The 20,314-nt window shown below is 40.2% G+C and overlaps 2 protein-coding genes across 2 annotated transcripts in view; both read left to right on the top strand.

The window, feature by feature from the left end:
- LOC125818850 (receptor kinase-like protein Xa21) overlaps positions 1-20,314 on the top strand; it is a 180,000-nt gene that overhangs the window by 93,846 nt on the left and 65,840 nt on the right. The window lies entirely within an intron of this gene.
- Positions 1-20,314, top strand: part of LOC125818793 (receptor kinase-like protein Xa21) — a 136,220-nt gene that overhangs the window by 62,121 nt on the left and 53,785 nt on the right. The window lies entirely within an intron of this gene.

The raw sequence follows: 20,314 nt of genomic DNA on the forward strand, positions 1-20,314 counted from the left end.
ATATCTCTTATTCATGTCCTTTTCGGCTTCCCAAGTAGCTTCTTCAATAAATTGGTTCCTCCAAAGGACCTTGACTGATGCTACATCTTTCGTTTACAACTTATGAACTTGGCGGTCTAGAATCTGAACAGGAATCTCCTCATAAGATAAGCTATCCTTGATCCTAACATTTTCAGTCGGCAGGATCAATGAAGGATCGCCTATGCACTTCTTCAACATAGAGATGTGAAAAATCGGATGAACCGCTTCTAATTCTTGCGGTAACTCCAACTCATGAGCAACATTGCTAATTCTCTTGTCTATGCGGTAAGGTCCAATATACCGGGGACTAAGTTTTCCTTTCCTACCAAACCTCATAACCCCCTTCATGGGTGAAACTTTCAAATATACCCAATCGTCTACTTCAAACTCTAACGCACTTCTCCTAACATCAATGTAGGATTTTTGACGACTCTGTGCCTTTTTCAACCTCTCTTGAATCACTTTCACCTTCTCCATAGCTTGGTGAACTAAATCTGGTCCCATTAACCCTGCTACACCAACTTCAAACCATCCAATAGGAGATCTACATCTTCTCCCATAAAGAGCTTCATATGGAGCCATCTGGATGCTAGAGTGATAACTGTTGTTGTAGGCAAACTCAATGAGAGGTAGGTGATCATCCCAATTCCCTTTGAAATCGATCACACAAGCCCTCAACATATCTTCTAAAGTCTAAATAGTGCACTTTGCTTGCCCATCAGTTTGAGGATGAAAGACAATACTTAAGTTCACATTTGAACCAAACCTTTCTGAAAAGATTTCTAGAACTGTGCAGTAAACTGTGCACCTCTATCTGAAATAATGGAGATTGGCACTCCATGAAGTCTCACTATCTCTTGTATATATAACTTGGCATAATCTTCTGCTGAAAGGGTAGTCTTTACCAGTAGAAAATGGGCTGACTTTGTCATTCGGTCGACAATCACCCAAATAGAATCATGCTGTCTGCGAGACCTTGGCAACCCTGTGATGAAATCCATATTGATTATCTCCCACTTCCACTCCGGAAGTTCTATCCTCTGAGCTAAACCACCGGGCCTTTGGTGCTCAACTTTCACTTGTTGGCAATTGGACACTTAGCAACAAACTCTGCAATGCCCTTCTTCATGCCATTCCACCAATAAACTTCTCTCAAATCACGATACATCTTGGTGGAACCCGGATGAATGGAATATCTGGAGCTATGAGCTTCTTCCATAATCCTCTCTTGGAGTCCATCCACCATAGGTACACACAATCTTCCTTGATATTTCAATACACCATCTCCCCTTTGTTCAAAAGCTAATACTCTTTGCTTTTGAACATTTGCCTTCAACTCAAGCAAAATGGGATCTTGATCTTGTTTCTCTTTCACTTCTGACACTAGTGATGACTCGGCCCCGTTCATCACCGCTATACCTCCTTATGCGGAATTTGCAAGTCTGACTCCCAGGCGTGCCAGTCTGTGCACATCTTTTGCTAACTCTCTCTTTCCTTCTTCAATATGGGCGGTGCTTCCCATAGACAACATGCTTAAAGCATCAACAATAATATTAGCCTTACCTGGGTGGTAAAGAATACTCAGGTCATAATCCTTAAGTAATTCTAACCACTTCCTCTGTCTGAGATTAAGCTCCTTCTGAGTGAACACGTATTGAAGACTTTTATGATCAGTAAATATGTCAACATACACACCATACAAGTAATGACGCCAAATCTTTAAAGCGAACACTACAGCAGCCAACTCTAAGTCATGGATTAGGTAATTCTTCTTATGAACCTTCAACTGCCTGGAGGCATAAGCTATAACCTTGTCATTCTGCATTAAGACACAACCCAAACCAACTCTAGATGCATCACAATAAACCACAAAACCTTGAGTACCTTCTGGTAAGGTCAAAACTGGAGCTATAATCAACCTCTTTTTCAATTCTTGAAAGCATTTCTCCAAGGTTCAGACCATTGAAATTTCACTGTCTTCTGAGTCAACTTTGTCAAAGGAGATGCAATAGACGAGAACCCCTCAACAAACCTTCTATAATAGCCAGCTAACCCCAAGAAACTCCTAATTTCAGTTGGAGATATGGGTCTAGGCCAATTCTGTACTGCCTCAATTTTTCGAGTATCAACTTTAATTCTCTCACCAGACACAATGTGGCCTAGGAACGCCACAAACTTAAGCCAAAACTCACACTTAGAGAACTTGGCATACAACTCCTTATCTTTTAAAGTCTGAAGAACTATTCTGAGATGACTAGCATGATCTTCTTCATTCCTTGAATAGATTAGTATGTCATCAATAAAGACAATAACAAACATATCTAAATAAGGTTTGAAGACTCTATTCATTAAGTCCATGAAAGCTGCCGGTGCATTGGTCAAACCAAAGGACATAACCAAAAACTCATAATGACCGTATTTGGTCCTGAAAGCTGTCTTTGGGATATCACATTCCCTTACTCTTAACTGATGATAGCCTGATCTGAGGTCAATCTTCGAAAAACAAGTGGCATCTTGAAGCTGATCGAAAAGATCATCAATCCTCGGAAGAGGGTACTTGTTCTTGATGGTACCCTTATTCAACTGGCGGTAATCTATACACATCCTAAGGGTACCATCTTTCTTTCTCACAAACAAGATCAGAGCACCCCAGGTGAGACACTCGGTCAAATGAAACCCTTTTCTAGAAGATCTTTCAACTGCTCTTTCAACTCTTTCAACTCTACTGGTGCCATTCTATATGGCAGAGTAGAGATAGGACGAGTATCTGGAATGAGATCTATGTCAAAATCTATTTCTCTTTGAAAACTAAGGTTTCGAAACCAATTTCGCAACTTTGGCAATTTTGGTTAAGTTTTGGAAAAAAATTATAATTTGGAAGTCGCCACTTAATTTTTAGGAAAAATTAAGAAAACCATTTAAAAAGGGAATTTTTGAAAGAAAAAACATTAAAACCAGAGTCGGGTAAGAGTTCAAATAATCCTCTAAGGAAGGGTTAAAGCATCTTAGAGAATCCACTAACATGCGGTTGACCGACGGATTTAAAAGCTTGGCTAATTTTATAAAAATACTTGTAAAAATCTTATGAAAATCTTAGATAAAAATCTCTTGATAATTCTAAAAATCTCAAGAATAAACCTAACTTAAAACTTTTATTCATAGTCATTTTCTGAACCATACGATTAATTCAAACTCATAAGCATGGATTAAAGGGTCTTGTTTATCAACTACGAAAGGATATAGAAAATTCTTAAGTCATTCATACAAAGTCTTGAGTGAATTTTAAAGACAACTAATTTAGTTTAAGCAACTTAACAATTTTATCCTATTCAAAAATTTGAACTAAATGATTAGTTCAAACTCATAAATGGATTCGAAGCTTTTTAATAACTATGAAAGAACATGAAAGGTTCTTAAGTTATTCTAATAAGCTTAAATTGTTTAAATTAAAATGAATTTTGAAAATTTAAATACTTAAAGTAAATAAATAACGAAATAGAAAAGTCATGAAAGAACTCCCGAGGATTCATCTAAGTTGGATATGAGAAGAAAATGTTAGCATTCACAATAAACAAAATAATAATGAGGATATAAAGTAAACAATGAATAAAATAACTGAAATTTCCAGTCCCTATTCGACCATTTTGGGGGCTGAAATGTTAAATCTGCCGCTTCATCGGTTAAGGGTTTTAACCCAATTTTGCTCTTCGTTTTTTCAGCTTTTTGAGGCTGCTGCTGCTGCTGTTTTTGAACTTTTTAAAGTCCGAAAAATGCTATTTCCAGCCCTTCGAAACTGCTGCAATTCTACCTCATTTCAGCTATTCAAATTTTGGCCAATTTGAATGGGAAAACACTTTCATTTCAGCTCTTTTGAGCTGCTGTTGCTTGCTGGTTTTTTGGGTTTTTTACCCAATAAATTTAGCTTTCCTTTCAACGACTTGGATGAGGTTGACTCGAAGAGAAATGAATGCAAGGATAGGAGTCCCAATAGGCTCAAACAAGAAGGTTCATGTAAAAGGAAGAAAGATAAGAATTAACAGAAGTCTAATTATCGCCTCATGAACTAAACAATATCAAATACACTAAATATTGACTTAAACAAACTAGAATGAGCAAACACTTAGGCAAGAACTAAAGGAGAGAGTAATTTAAACAAGTGTTGAAGTTGCCGACTCAAATAACATGAAGTATTGACCAGAATTCCATAGCAATTCAACACTTGATCAAGAGACAAAGTTGACAAATTTTAAGAGAAATTTAATTAGCATAAGCATAGCCACAATATATCTGGAAAGAAAGCATTCCAGACAGCCAAGGTAAAATGAGAAATCAATTTAATTTAAACTACTAACCAACTAAATAGAGCAGTGAATACTAACTAAGCAGTTGATCAATACTAACTGGAAAATTTCTAATGTAAACAAAGCTTTATGTCTCAAAGTTAAACCCATAACGAATATTCAAAATTCAACCTCTAATAAAATCAAACTAACCACGTAAACAGACCAACACTTATACCACGCCTAAGTTGAACCTTTAAAATCAGCCCGAGACAAATAGAGAGCAGAAAATAAGATGATACCATCGTAGCATTTAACAGTAAGTTCAAGAAATTATGTACTCAAATTCAAGAAGGGGTCTGAAGACAGTGAATCAATAGACCTTAGGATGCATAAGAGCCATGATATAAGCTTTCGTTCATCCACTCCTAGCTCTTTGGAGAATGCTAAAGAGCAACCCCAAAGATAACCTATTTTCAACACAAACATGGCAGTCCAGCTAGCAAGAATAATGCATTTTTAGGTTGTTTTCGATCCAATCAGAATGTAATGCAAAAAAGCCAACCAGGTAAAATTTGCCATTAATTATAGACATGTTCATATCTCACATAAATAAAAATCTCAAAAGAACTTAAACACAGATCACCAACACCAGTAGCCTTCTCTAACCACATGATTCGTCCTAATCTATAAACAGTGAATTTCTCAAGCAGTTATGATCGAAAACTCAAACAACACATAAGGAAAACTTAGACATTCAGCAGAAAGGATTCATCAATATATAGAATTTAAGAAACATAACTAGCCTTAAATTGACTGTAACAAATAACACAACAACATAGACTAAAATTGAACTAATAAAAAGGAAAGGAAAGAATTACCTGGTTCTGGGCAGCGACTGGAACTCGAGTGAACGCACCGAACTCCACCACCACTCCGACTCAAAATAGCCGCGAATCAATAGAATTTCAGTAACGAAAATAAGAACTCCCAAAAACTTAGCGGGGTGCTCTTTTCTTCGCCTCCCAAAAAACTCCCCTTTGAATAGTAAGAGGAAATGGGTTTATATAGGACAAATAACGAGTTGAATTTGAAGATGGAATTCAATGTGGGACTTGAGAAATTTCAAAAATCCTTGAGCGGATAAGGATTGCCAACTAGGTAGTCTACTAATTCGTACCATTTTTTGAACGAAAGTGGGGAAAAAAAAAGGAAAATTGAGAGGATAATGCCGTTGGGAACGTTTTGGAAACCTCCAACTGTCTTCAAGCTCGTGCTAAGCACGCTTAAACGTACGAATTGAAGGAGAAAAGGGGGAATCGAAGAGGCAAAAATTTGGGAATGGGTTAGTTCTTTTCTGGGTGAAAGTTGCTGGAGTTGTGCGTGTGTTACTGTTGGATGAGGGAAATTGAGAATAGAGGAGTATAGGGGTTATTTGGGCTGGGTTAGGTGATATTGGGCTAGAGAAATGGGTCTTCTCTTTTACTTGGAATGAAATATTGAGAGTCCAATTTGATTTCAAAGGAAGAAGGACCATCGGTCTTAAAAAAAATGAAAATGATAAAATTTAGAACCAAATAAATTATGTTTTCAATTAATTATTAAGCTTCTTAATTCCGACAATGTAAGGATAATTATTTTGACATAAAAACCTTAGTCATTTTGAAATAAAAAGATTAGTTATGTAGCCTAATTGACTTTCAAGGGGAAAAAATGCACACTTAGTTAAAACTCCGATTTTTGGTAAGAAGATTTTCTAAAATTTTATTTAACATGAAAAATATATGAATCTACATATATTATAAATATAAACAGATACAATCTATATAAAAAATAACAAAATGTCTTGAAAATTAGTTTTAAAATATTTTTTGGTTTGCGAAAACAATTATTTCAAATTGTTTGAAATTGGAGAAGCTTGAAAATTAATTAAATGTGGAAGGCCAAAATTGGATGTCAACACTTTATCAGGAGGAATTCCGGGTAGATCATAAAGAAAAACTTCTGGAAACTCTCTTTCTATAGGAACTGACTGAAAAGGAGGTATCTCAACACTAGAGTCATTAACTCAGACAAAGTGATAGTTACAACCCTTTGAAACTAACTTCCTCACCTTAAGGTACGAAATAAAACGACCCTTAGGCACTGCTGAACTACTACTCCACTCTAAGACTGGCTCATTCGGAAACTGAAACTTGACTGCTCGAGTTCCACAATCTATCGATGCATAACAAGCCTGGAGCCAATCCATACCTAGAATGACATCAAAATCTACCATGGCTAACTCAACCAAATCAGCCATGGCGCTCTTGTGATTGATGGAAACAGGATATTCACGATAAACTCTTTCTGCTAGAATAGGCTCCCTAACAGATGTAGAAACACAAAAGGGTTCACAAAGTCTTTCAGGAAGAACATCAAACTGATTTGCAACATAAGGAGTTACAAAAGATAAACTTGCTCCTGGGTCTAGCAAAGCATATACATCAAAAGCAAAGACTTTGATCATACCAGTGACAACATTTGGAGAGTTCTCTTGCTCATGACGACTAGTGATGGTATAGAGGCGGTTTGCTCCTACACCTGTACTAGAAGTAGCTCCTCTAAGTGTCGTCCTGTCTGGTGGAACAACTGAAGAAGACTGTGCTCTATTGCCCCCATTACCCTGCCTATTCTTTGGACACTCTCGCATGAAATGTCCATTCTGACCACACTTGAAACAACCAATAGAGCCCTCTCGACAAATACCTGAGTGGTTCCTACCACACTTGGCGCAGGCAGGAGGTTTATTACTCTCTTGCGCCACACTACCCGAAGACTGTGCTGGTCTAGTCTTGAAGTCCTTCGAATTCTGGCCATTAAATTCACCTCTGTATCTGGGTGCAGGTGCCCTGGCAGATGATGGAGCAGGTCCCTTCTGCCTTTGCTTAAAGGAGGAACGGTTTGAATTACCTTTCTGCTGCCCGGACTCGCTACCGGTCTTAGCTCTCTTATTTCTGAACTCTTCTTTGTCTCTCAGCTTCTCTTCCTCAACCTGTTGCACATAAACCATCAACCTTGATATGTCCATGTCCCCAATAAGCATTGCAACCCTACCTTTCTTACTTGACAACAGAGACAACCCAGCAACAAACAAGCTCATTCTATTTCTCATGTCCGCCACCATCTTCGAAGCATAGCGGGATAATTGTGTGAACTTTAAACTGTACTCATGAACACTCAAAGACTCCTGCTTAAGTGTGAGGAACTCACGTACCTTGACCTTTTTCAATTCTCCGGGAAAGAAACGCCCCAAGAAAGCTTCCTCAAAACAGGCCCAATTCGCAGGTGGTGCATTCTCAACTCTGCCCCCTTTCCACTGGTCGAACCAAGTTCTAGCGACATCCTTCAATTAATACGCAGCTAGTTCAACCCACTCAATATCTGCCACATGCATCACCTCAAAAAATTTCTTCAACTCATCAATGAAGTCCTCTGGATCCTCAGTAGTACTTGAACCCATGAAACTCAGAGGATTCATCCCCAAGAACTCACGAATCCTTGAAGTGTCAGTTCCTTCATGTCGAGCTCCCCTTTGCTGACCAATCTGATTAGTTACAGCTTGACTCAAAATAGAATATTTACATATATACATAGATGAGAGACTCAAAACTAACTGACTGACTGTCTATGAAGCCTCTACAATACGGAGATGGATGTTGGGACAAACCCCACAACATCCTACTAAGACAAGACTAAGAATACAAAATAACCGAGTCCTCCGAAAAGCAAGGAGGCTCACCACTGACTCTGGAGTGCTCAGCTGGATCAACGACGTGCAGGATGCTAATCCGGGGTACCTGTATCTGCATCATAATAAGATGCAGGCCAACTGGCATCAGTACATGGAATGTACGAGTATGCGAGCTGGAAAACTAAGAAACAAAGGCTAGAAGGAGATCTGGAAGAAACTGAAATAACTTACCCGGTTCAACTCAACTCAACCTGACTGACTTCTTTCAATATAAGGCAAATTTAAAACAAGTGCGGTATAAAGAAAGACTGCTTAAAACACACTATAAACTCTGTATGTGTATAAAGACACAATAAGCCTGAGATATATATAGAAATACAATGAACTGATGTATATAAAAATACAATAATGTATGTGTAGGAAAATACAATAACTGTTGTGGGAGTTTCTCTAACCGACAATCATCACATAAGAGCTATAGTGATGATACAGCGATCGACCTCATGCTGCCAAAGCATCTTATACCTGGCCAAAGGTATAAGACCTGAACTGCCTAATGGATCCACTAGTCTAATCTGAAAAGGATTCATCTAAAAAGTATGATCCTTTTCTACCCATGGTGCCTAACATGGTTCTATGGGGGTTGTGGGTTCTTTGAACGCTCCCCCAATTCGGTGCTCGATACTACTCCCAAAAATGTACTGGCTCTTATTTTTTTTAAAACATATATCTTTCTGCTGATATGAGATAATTACTCAAAAACTAGCCCGAGGGCTCTTTTGGAAATCTCAGTTTCCAACCTTGTTTAAATGTAGAAACATTTCTTTAAAACTTCTTTGGGAATACATAGTTCCCTAATAATCTTTGAGAAATGACTCAACTTGGAACTCTTGACTCTTTACTCTTTACTTGACTTGCAACTTGAGCCTTAGAATGAAGTGAAAACGTTCAATAAAGACTCTCGAACAACTTTGAAAACTTACTTGAACTAACTCATTAACTTTGCTTGACTTGACTCTAACTTCTCTTTAACTTTGGTCCTAACTCGCCTTGAATTGGATTATGGATTCAAGACGTATAATTGCATGTTTATAGATTAGTTCGGGATGTTTAGAAACACTTTGGGGTGTTGGAAACAACTAGGGAACATAGGTATAACACCTAGGAACATGCATGAGAAAGCATGGAAAGACTGGGAAAACTTGGCGCTCTGAGAGGCGCGGAGCGCCAGACCCAAAACCTCAAAGAAGGCCTGCTGGCGTACTGAGAGGCGCGTTGCCCCAAGGGGAAAACCTCAGAGCCCCTTTTGGGGGGCGCTGGCAGGCGCGACGCGCCGATCCCTTGCCCAGAAAACTCGACTTTTCTCCCATTTTTCTTCAACTCTAAACCACCCTAACTTCAAGGGTTCCAATCCCAACCACTAAGGATCATAAATTCCCTCAACATACAAGAGATTTAACTTCAAACACACAACCAAATCTTGTCCCACAACCAACAATAACTTCAACAACACAACTAACAACTTCAACAACAATTCCAATCTTTTCTCAAATCATAAAATGAGCTTGGTGTGTGGGGGAAAAGATCAACCCACAAAAAGAACTCACATACCTTGATAGGGATCTCCCCCGACGATTTCCACGACGGAACCTTGACGGAACTAGTTGATCTCCTCTTTCTTCTCTTCTTCTTCCCCTTCTTCTCTTCTTCTTCTCAAGCCCTAGCTTTTACTCTTTTAAAATGGGACAAAATGATCCAAGTATCATCCTAACTCAACACTATAACCTCAAAAGAAATAGCTAGGGAAAAGACCAAAATGCCCTTAATTTTCTGGACTGTCAACTGCCCAACTTTCAAAAAGAATATCTCACTCATACGAATTCGGAATAGAGCAAACTCAGTGGCGTTGGAAAGGTCATTCCACAAGCTTCACAACCATAACTGGAACTACTCCTAAAGCATCCTGAGATGGAAGTTATGACTGCTCAAAGTTGGCCAAAAACTCACTGATTTCCACACTTAGCCAAATTTCCAGATTTTTAAATCCTTTCCAAAAATGAAAATTTTCAAATTCCAAGCCTCTTCTTAGCAATTTAAAAATGTCGGATGTTACAGCTGGCAGGCGCGACGCGCCAACCCCTTGCCCAGAAAACTTGACTTTTTCTCCCTCTTTTTCCAACTCTAAACCATCCTAACTTCAAAGGCTTCAACCCCAACCACTAAGGATCATAAAATCCCTCAACATACAAGAGATTCAACTCAAAAACACAACCAAATCATGTCCCAAATCAACAAGAACTTCAACAACACAATCAACATCTACAACACAACCAACAACCTTCAACAAGAACAACCCCAAACTTTTCTCAATAATAAAACGAGTTTGGCGTGTGGGGGAAAGAACCAACTCAACATTATGAACTCACATACCTAGTAGGGATCACCCCCGACGATATCCACGACGATCTTTGATGAAAACCCTTGTTTCTTCTTCTCCTTCTCCTCTTCACTCTCAAGCCCTAACTCTCACTCTTTTAAAAAGGGACAAACTGATATAAAAATCAGTCCAACACTAAAATATAACCAAAGGAATTGATTAGGGAAAAGACCAAAATGCCCTTAATATTTCCGGACGGATTTCCTGCCAATTGCCCAACTTCCAAAGGGCATAACTAACTCATACGAGCTCGGAATCGAGAAAACTTTGTGGCGTTGGAAAGATCATTCCACGAACACGAACTTTGCAACCATAACTGGAACTACACCGAAATCACCCTGAGCGAGAAGATATGACTGCTCAAAGTTGGCCAAAAACTCTACTTTTTCCCATACTTAGCCAAATTTCCAAAATTTTCAAAATTCAATCCAAAAATGAAAATTTCAAATTCTTAAGCCTCTCTATAGCCATTTCACATTGCTGGATGTCACAATTTCTTCTTCAAGTTTTGTTGGAGCTAGCTCACAAATGAAAAATGAGTCGTTACTTGTCCACATTAGAGGTTAGAAGTAATTTCATATTTGTCACGCCCCGAGCCTACACCCTGGAAGGGACCGGTACCCGGAGACCATTGCTGGCCCCAGGTGAACCCTTGGCCTGGCCTTCTTAACTCAGCGGAAACTTAACTCAAAAGTACAACTCAATGTAATGAAAGGTTATAAAACAACCAACTGATGCATAACATGCAAAAAGGCAGCTCGAGTCTCAAAATAGAATATTCACATATATATATATATACATAGATGAGAGACTCACTACTAACTGACTGACTATCTATGAAGACTCTAAAATACTGAGATGGATGTTGGGACAGACCCCGCAACATCCGAATAGAACAAAACTAAGTACACAAAATAATTGAGTCCTCCGAAAAGCAAGAAGGCTCACCACTAACTCTGGAGTGCTCAGCTGGATCAACGACGCGCAGGATGCTGATTTGGTGTACCTGAATCTGCATCGTCATAAGATGCAGGCCAACTAGCATCAGTACATTGAATGTACGAGTATGCGAGCTGAAAAGCTAAACCATGACTTAAGCTTGAAAAGAGTACAAGAGAACACTTACCTTGGCTTTGTTCAACTTATGAATAACTGAACTCATTATATAAAGCAATAAGACACATGCAATATATAAAGCTTGTAAAACTCTTAAATCATGACGTAAAAATCATATTTATAATATCATGAAAATACCATGCTTCCTCTCAAGGTCTACTTGTGCAATGTATGAATGAAGTCCCATAACCCCATCCATACTAAGCAGAACCCTCGAGGAACCATGCTCTTTCTACTGTGGGAGCTTCTCTAACCGACAACCCACCACTATGAATATGAGTGGTGATAAACCGTTTTACCTCACGTTGCCCGAGGACCATCCTATACCTTGCCGTGATATAGGAAGCTAATGATACAACGTTTTACCTCACGTTGCCTGAGGACCATCCTATACCTAGTCTTGATATAGGAAGCTAACTTTACTAAGTGGATCCACTAGCTTAACTTTACGGGTTCATCTAAGAAGTATGACCCGTTAACTCCCATGTTGGCTACATGGTTCTTATGCAGAGTTGAGTTTAATATGAACTCGCGTCCCCAAATCGGTGCTCGATACTACTCCCAAAATGCTTTGACTCATAAGTGTTTTAAACACATCTTTCTTTAAATGAGATAATTACTCAAAATCTAGCCCAAAGGCTTACTTGGAAACGATGTTCCTTTTTCTTGAAGACTAGCCCTAAGGCTCTTTTGGAATCATAGTTCCTTTCTTACTCAAATGTAAACACATTTAGAAACTTCTTTGGGAATACATAGTTCCCTAATAGCTTTTGAGAAATGAACTCAACTTACACTCTTGACTTAACTTGAGTCTTGAGACTCCTTACTTAGCTTGAAACTCTAAGTTCTTTACTTGACTTGAAACTTGAGTCTAAAAATGAAGTTAAAACGTTCAATGAAGACTCTTGAAAAGCTTGGAGGACTTGCTTGACTTTACTTCTTAACTTGGCTTAACTTGACTCTAACTTCTCTTTAACTTTGATCCTAACTCACCTTGAATTGGATTATGAATTCAAGACATATAATCGCATGTTTAGAGATGAGTTCGGGAGGTTTAAATGTACATTAGAGTGTTGGAAACAACTAGGGAACATAGGTATAACACCTAGAAACATGCATGAGAAAGCATGGAAAGAATGAGAAAGCTTGGCGCTCTGAGAGGCGCGGAGCGCCAGGCCCAAAAACTTCAGAGAAGGCCTGCTGGCGCGCTGAGTAGCGCGCCGCCCCAAGGGCTGGGCTTCAGAGCCTCTCTTGGGGCGCGATGACAGGCGCGACGCGCCAATCCCCTTGCCCAGAAACTCGACTTTTCCCCCTCTTTTCTTCAACTCTAAACCATCCTTACTTCAAAGGATCTAACCCCAAACACTAAGGATCATCATATCCCTCAACGTACCATGGATTACAACTCAAAACACAACCCAATCATGTCTTACAACCAACAACAACTTCAACAACACAACTAACAACATCAACAACAACTAACAACTTCAACAACAATTCCAATCCTTCCTCAAATCATAATATGAGCTTGGTGTGTGGGGGAAAGGATAAAACCACACAAATAACTCACATACCTTGATAGGGATCATCCCCGACGATTTCCACGACGGAAACTTGTTGATCTCCTCTTCTTCTCTTCTTCTTCTCCTTCTTCTCTTCTTCTTCTCTCCTTCACTCTCAAGAACCCTAACTTTATCTCTTTAAAATGGAATAGAAATGATCCAAAATCAGCCTCACACACCATATAATCCCAAAAGAAATGGCTAGGGAAAAAAGACCAAAATGCCCTGAATTTCCCGGACAGATTTCCCTGCCAACTGCCCAACTTCTAAAAGGCATAACTTGCTCATACGAACTCGGAATCAAGTAAACTCAGTGGCGTTTTTAAGCTCATTCCACAAGCTTCACAACCATAACTGGAACTACTCCTAACTCATCCTGAGCTGGAAGTTATGACTGCTCAAAATTGGCCAAAAACTCACTGATTTCCAAGCCTCTTCTTAGCTATTTCAAATTGTCGGATGTTACAATATCTCCCCCTTGGGAACATTCGTCCTCGAATGAGGTTACTCTTACAAAGCTAAGGGTGCAACAATAACTCAAACACCCAACAAGCAACTAAGCAAACACAACAACAATCACAACATGCTCATTATAATTTAAAGAGCACTAAGACGGAAATTAATACCTTAATCCGCATTTCCTCTGGATTCAAAGAGGTGTGGATATCTCTTCTTCATGACCTTTTCGGCTTCCCAAGTAGCTCCCTCAACAAATTGGTTCCTCCAAAGGACCTTGACTGAGGCTACATCCTTCGTTCTCAACCTACGAACTTGACGATCTAGAATCTGAACAGGAACCTCCTCATAAGATAAGTTATCCTTGATCTTAATACTATCAATCAGTAGGATCAACGAAGGATCGCCTATGCACTTCTTCAACATGGAGATATGAAATACCGGATGAACCGCTTCTAGTTCCTGTGGTAACTCCAACTCGTAAGCAACATTGCCAATCCTCTTGGCTATGCAGTAAGGTCCAATATACCGGGGACTAAGTTTCCCCTTCTTACCAAACCTCATAACCCCCTTCATGGGTGAAACCTTCAAATAAACCCAATCATCTACTTCAAACTCTAACGCCCTTCTCCTAACATCAGTGTAGGATTTCTGACGACTCTGTGCCATTTTCAACCTCTCTTGAATCACTTTCACCTTCTCCATAGCTTGGTGAACTAAATCTGGTCCTATTAACTGTGCTTCACCAACTTTAAACCATCCAATAGGAGATCTACATCTCCTCCTATAAAGAGCTTCGTAAGGAGCCATTTGGATGCTAGAGTGATAACTGTTATTGTAGGCAAACTCAATGAGAGGTAGGTGATCATACCAATTGCCCTTGAAATCGATCACACAAGCTCTCAACATATCTTCTAGAGTCTGAATAGTACGCTCTGCTTGCCCATCAGTCTGAGGATGAAAGGCAGTACTTAAGTTCACCTTCGAATCCAAGCCTTTCTGAAAAGATTTCCAGAATTGTGCAGTAAACTGTGCACCTCTATCTGAAATAATGGAGATTGGGACTCCATGAAGTCTCACTATCTCATGAATATACAACTTGGCATAATCTTCTGCTGAATAGGTAGTCCTTACCGGTAGAAAATGGGCTGACTTTGTCATTCTGTCGACAATCACCCAAATGGAATCATGTTGTCTACGCGACCTTGGCAACCCTGTGATGAAATCCATATTGATCATCTCCCACTTCTATTTCGGAAGCTCTATCCTCTGAGCCAAACCACCGGGCCTTTGGTGCTCAACTTTCACTTGCTGGCAATTTGGACACTTAGCCACAAACTCTGCAATGTCCTTCTTCATGCTATTCCACCAATAAACTTCTCTCAAGTCACGGTACATCTTTGTAGAACCCGGATGAATAGAATATCTGGAGCTATGAGCTTCCTCCATAATCCTTTCTTGGAGTCCATCTACCATAGGTACACACAATCTACCTTGATATCTCAATGCACCATCTCCCCATTGTTCAAAAGCAAACACTCTTTGCTTTTGGACATTTGCCTTCAACTCAAGCAAAATGGGATCTTGGTCTTGTTTCTCTTTCACTTCTGACATTAGTGATGACTCGGCCCTGCTCGTCACCGCTATTCCTCCTTCTGCGGATTCTATAAGTCTGACTCTCAAGCATGTCAGTCTGTGCACATCTTTTGCTAACTCTCTCCTTCCTCCTTCAATATGGGCGGTGCTACCCAAAGACAACCTGCTCAAGGAATCAGCAACAACATTAGCCTTACCTGGGTGGTAAAGAATACTCAGGTCATAGTCCTTGAGTAATTCTAACCACCTCCTCTGTCTGAGATTAAGTTCCTTCTGAGTAAGCACGTATTGAAGGCTCTTGTGATCAGTGAATATATCAACATGCACACCATACAAGTAATGACGCCATATCTTCAAAGCGAACACTACAGTCGCTAACTCTAAGTCATGGGTCGGGTAGTTCTTCTCATGAACTTTCAACTGTCTGGAGGCATAAGCTATAACCTTGCCATTCTGCAATAGGACACAGCCCAAACCAATTCTAGATGCATCACAATACACCACCAGACCTAGAGTACCTTCTGGTAGCGTTAAGACTGGAGCTGTAATCAATCTCTTTTTCAATTCCTGAAAGCTTTTCTCACAAGCTTCAGACCATTGAAATTTCACTGTTTTCTGAGTCAACTTTGTCAAAGGAGATGCAATAGACGAGAACCCCTCAACAAACCTTCTATAGTAGCCAGCTAAACCCAAGAAACTCCTAATTTCAGTTGGAGATGTGGGTCTAGGCCAATTCTACACTGCCTCAATCTTCCGAGTATCTACTTTGATTCTGTCACCGGACACAATGTGGCCTAGGAATGCCACAGACTTGAGCCAAAACTCACACTTAGAGAACTTGGCATACAACTCTTTGTCTTTCAAAGTCTGAAGAACTGTTCTGAGGTGATTAGCATGATCTTCCTCATTCCTTGAATAGACTAGTATGCCATCAATGAAGACGATAACAAACATATCTAAATAAGGTTTGAAGACTCTATTCATCAAGTCCATGAAAGCTGCTGGTGCATTGGTCAATCCAAAGGACATGACCAAAAACTCAAAATGACCATATCTGGTTCTGAATGTTGTCTTTGGAATATCACATTCCCTTTCTCTTAACTGGTGATAGCCTGATCTGAGATCAATCTTTGAAAAACAGGTGGCACCCCGAAGCTGATCGAAAAGATCATCAATCCTCGGAAGAGGGTACTTATTCTTGATGGTAACCTTATTCAACTGACGGTAATCTATACACATCCTAAGGGAACCATCTTTCTTTCTCACAAACAAGACCGGAGCTCCCCAAGGTGAGACACTCGGTCGAATGAAACCCTTATCTAGAAGGTCTTTCAACTGCTCTTTCAACTCTTTCAACTCTGCTGGTGCCATTCTATATGGCGGAATAGAGATAGGACGAGTATCTGGAATGAGATCTATGCCGAAGTCTATTTCTCTCTCAGGAGGAATTCCGGGTAGATCATCAGGAAACACTTCTGGAAACTCTCTTACTACAGGAACTGACTGAAAATGAGGTATCTCAACACTAGAGTCATGAACTCGGACTAAGTGATAGATACAACCCTTTGAAACTAACTTTCTCGCCTTAAGGTACGAAATAAAACGACCCTTAGGCACTGCTGAATTACTACTCCACTCTAAGACTAGCTCATTCGGAAACTGAAACTTGACTGCTCGAGTTCTACAATCTATCGATGCATAACTAGCATGAAGCCAATCCATACCTAGAATGACATCAAAATCTACCATGTCTAACTCGACCAAATCCGCCATGGTGCTCTTGTGATTGATGGAAACGGGACAATCACGATAAACTCTTTCTGCTAAAATAGAATCCTCAACAGGTGTAGAAACACAAAAGGGTTCACAAAGTCTTTCAGGAAGAACATCAAACTTATTTGCAACGTAAGGAGTTACAAAAGATAAACTTGCTCCTGGATCTAGCAAAGCATACACATCAAAAGCAAAGACTTTGATCATACCAGTAACAACGTTTGGAGAGTTCTCTTGCCCATGACGACGGGTGATGGCATAGAGGCGATTTGCTCCTCCACCGGTACTAGAAGTAGCTCCTCTAGGTGTCGTCCTGTCTGGGGGAGCAATTGATGAAGAATGGGCCCTACTGCCCAGATTTCCACTACCTTGATTGTTCTTAGGGCACTCTTTCATGAAGTGACCCTCTTGCCCACATTTGAAGCAACCCGTCTGGCCTTGACGACACTTCCCCGGATGGACTTTACCACACCTAGCACATGTAAGACCCCGGTTACTTCCTTGTGCTATACTATTTTGAGACTGTGCAGGTCCAGCTTTGAAATTCTGTGAATTTTGTACTGCATACCCACTTTTATTTCTGGGTGCCGGTGCACTAACAGATGATGGAGCAGGTCCCTTTTGCCTTTGTTGAAAGGAGGAACGGTTTGCATTACCTTTCTGCTGCCCGGACTCACTGCCGGTCTTAGCTCTCTTATTTCTGAACTCTTCTCTATCCCTCAGCTTTTCTTCCTCGACTTGCTGCACATAGACCATCAACCTTGACATGTCCATGTCCCCGATAAGCATTGCAGCCCTACCTTTCTTACTCGACAACCGAGACAGCCCAGCAACGAACAAACTCATTTTATTTCTCATATCCGCAACCATCTCTGGAGCATAGCGGGATAGTTGGGTAAACTTCAAACTATACTTATGAACACTCAAAGACTCCTGCTTAAGTGTGAGGAACTCACGTACCTTGGCCTCTCTCAATTCTCGAGGAAAGAAATGCCCCAAGAAAGCTTCCTCAAAAGAAGGCCAACTCGCAGGTGGTGCATTCTCAACTCTGCCCCTTTTCCACTGGTCGAACCAAGCTCTAGCAACATCCTTTAATTGATATGCAGCTAGTTCAACCCGCTCAGTATCTGCCACATGCATCACATCAAAAACCTTCTTCAACTCCTCAATGAAGTGCTCTGGATCCTCAATAGTACTAGAACCCATGATACTCGGAGGATTCATCCCCAAGAACTCACGAATCCTTGAAGTGTCAGCTCCCTCATGTCTCGCTCCCCTCTGCTGACCAATCTGATTAGCCACAGCTTGATTCAACATCCTAATTGCCTCTCTGAACTCGGCATTAGAAACTTCCCCTTGATCTTGCACTCCCGGTGCATAGGGTAACTCTTGCTCATCAGCATAACGTCTAGGAAGACGTCCTCTACCAACTCTTCGTGGAGGCATGATTATCTGAAAACACACGCAAGCACAGATTAGGAAGAAACTCTTTAGAGATAAACTCTAACGCACGAGATGAGTGTGAAAGAAATGAGAAATCTTCCTAAATGTTGTAGCCTCCCAATTATAGATGTGGCGCGCTTCACACCGATAGAATATTTACATATATATATACATAGATGAGAGACTCACTACTAACTGACTGACTATCTATGAAGCCTCTAAAATACTGAGATGGATGTTGGGACAGACCCCGCAACATCTGAATAGAACAAAACTAAGTACACAAAATAATTGAGTCCTCCGAAAAGCAAAGAGGCTCACCACTGACTCTGGAGTGCTCAGCTGGATCAACGACGCGCAGGATGCTGATCTGGGGTACTTGAATCTGCATCGTCATAAGATGTAGGCCGACTGGCATCAGTACATTGAATGTACGAGTATGCGAGCTGGAAAGCTAAACCACGACTTAAGCTTGAAAAGAATACAAGAGAACATTTACCTTGGCTCTGTTCAACTTATGAATAACTGAACTCAATATATAAAGCAATAAGACACATGCAATATATAAAGCTTGTAAAACTCTTAAATCATGACGTAAAAATCATATTTATAATATCATGAAAATACCATGCTTCCTCTCAAGGTCTACTTGTGCAATGTATGAATGAAGTCCCATACCCCCATCCATACTAAGCAGAACCCTCGAGGAACCATGCTCTTTCTACTGTGGGAGCTTTTCTAACCGACAAACCACCATTATGAATATAAGTGGTGATACAACGTTTTACCTCACGTTGCCCGAGGACCATCATATACTTTGCCGTGATATAGGAAGCTAATGATACAACGTTTTACCTCACGTTGCCTGAGGACCATCCTATACCTGGTCTTGATATAGGAAGCTAACTTTACTAAGTGGATCCACTAGCTTAACTTTACGGGTTCATCTAAAAAGTATGACCCGTTAACTCCCATGTTGGCTACATGGTTCTTATGCAGAGTTGAGTTTAATATGAACTCGCGTCCCCAAATCGGTGCTCGATACTACTCCCAAAATGCTTTGACTCATAAGTGTTTTAAACACATCTTTCTTTAAATGAGATAATTACTCAAAATCTAGCCCAAAGGCTTACTTGGAAACGATGTTCCTTTTTCTTGAAGACTAGCCCTAAGGCTCTTTTGGAATCATAGTTCCTTTCTTACTCAAATGTAAACACATTTAGAAACTTCTTTGGGAATACATAGTTCCCTAATAGCTTTTGAGAAATGAACTCAACTTACACTCTTGACTTAACTTGAGTCTTGAGACTCCTTACTTAGCTTGAAACTCTAAGTTCTTTGCTTGACTTGAAACTTGAGTCTAAAAATGAAGTTAAAACGTTCAATGAAGACTCTTGAAAAGCTTGGAGGACTTGCTTGACTTTACTTCTTAACTTGGCTTAACTTGACTCTAACTTCTCTTTAACTTTGATCCTAACTCGCCTTGAATTGGATTATGAATTCAAGACATATAATCGCATGTTTAGAGATGAGTTCGGGAGGTTTAAATGTACATTAGAGTGTTGGAAACAACTAGGGAACATAGGTATAACACCTAGAAACATGCATGAGAAAGCATGGAAAGAATGAGAAAGCTTGGCGCTCTAAGAGGCGCGGAGCGCCAGGCCCAAAAACTTCAGAGAAGGCCTGCTGGCATGCTGAGTGGTGCGCCACCCCAAGGGCTGGGCTTCAGAGCCTCTCTTGGGGCGCGACGCGCCAATCCCCTTGCCCAGAAACTCGACTTTTCCCCCTCTTTTCTTCAACTCTAAACCATCCTTACTTCAAAGGATCTAACCCCAAACACTAAGGATCATCATATCCCTCAACATACCATGGATTACAACTCAACACACAACCC

The sequence above is a fragment of the Solanum verrucosum genome, unplaced genomic scaffold, assembly GCF_900185275.1.
Source record: "Solanum verrucosum unplaced genomic scaffold, falcon-dt-bn FXZP01000252.1, whole genome shotgun sequence".
Classification (NCBI taxonomy): Eukaryota; Viridiplantae; Streptophyta; class Magnoliopsida; order Solanales; family Solanaceae; genus Solanum; species Solanum verrucosum.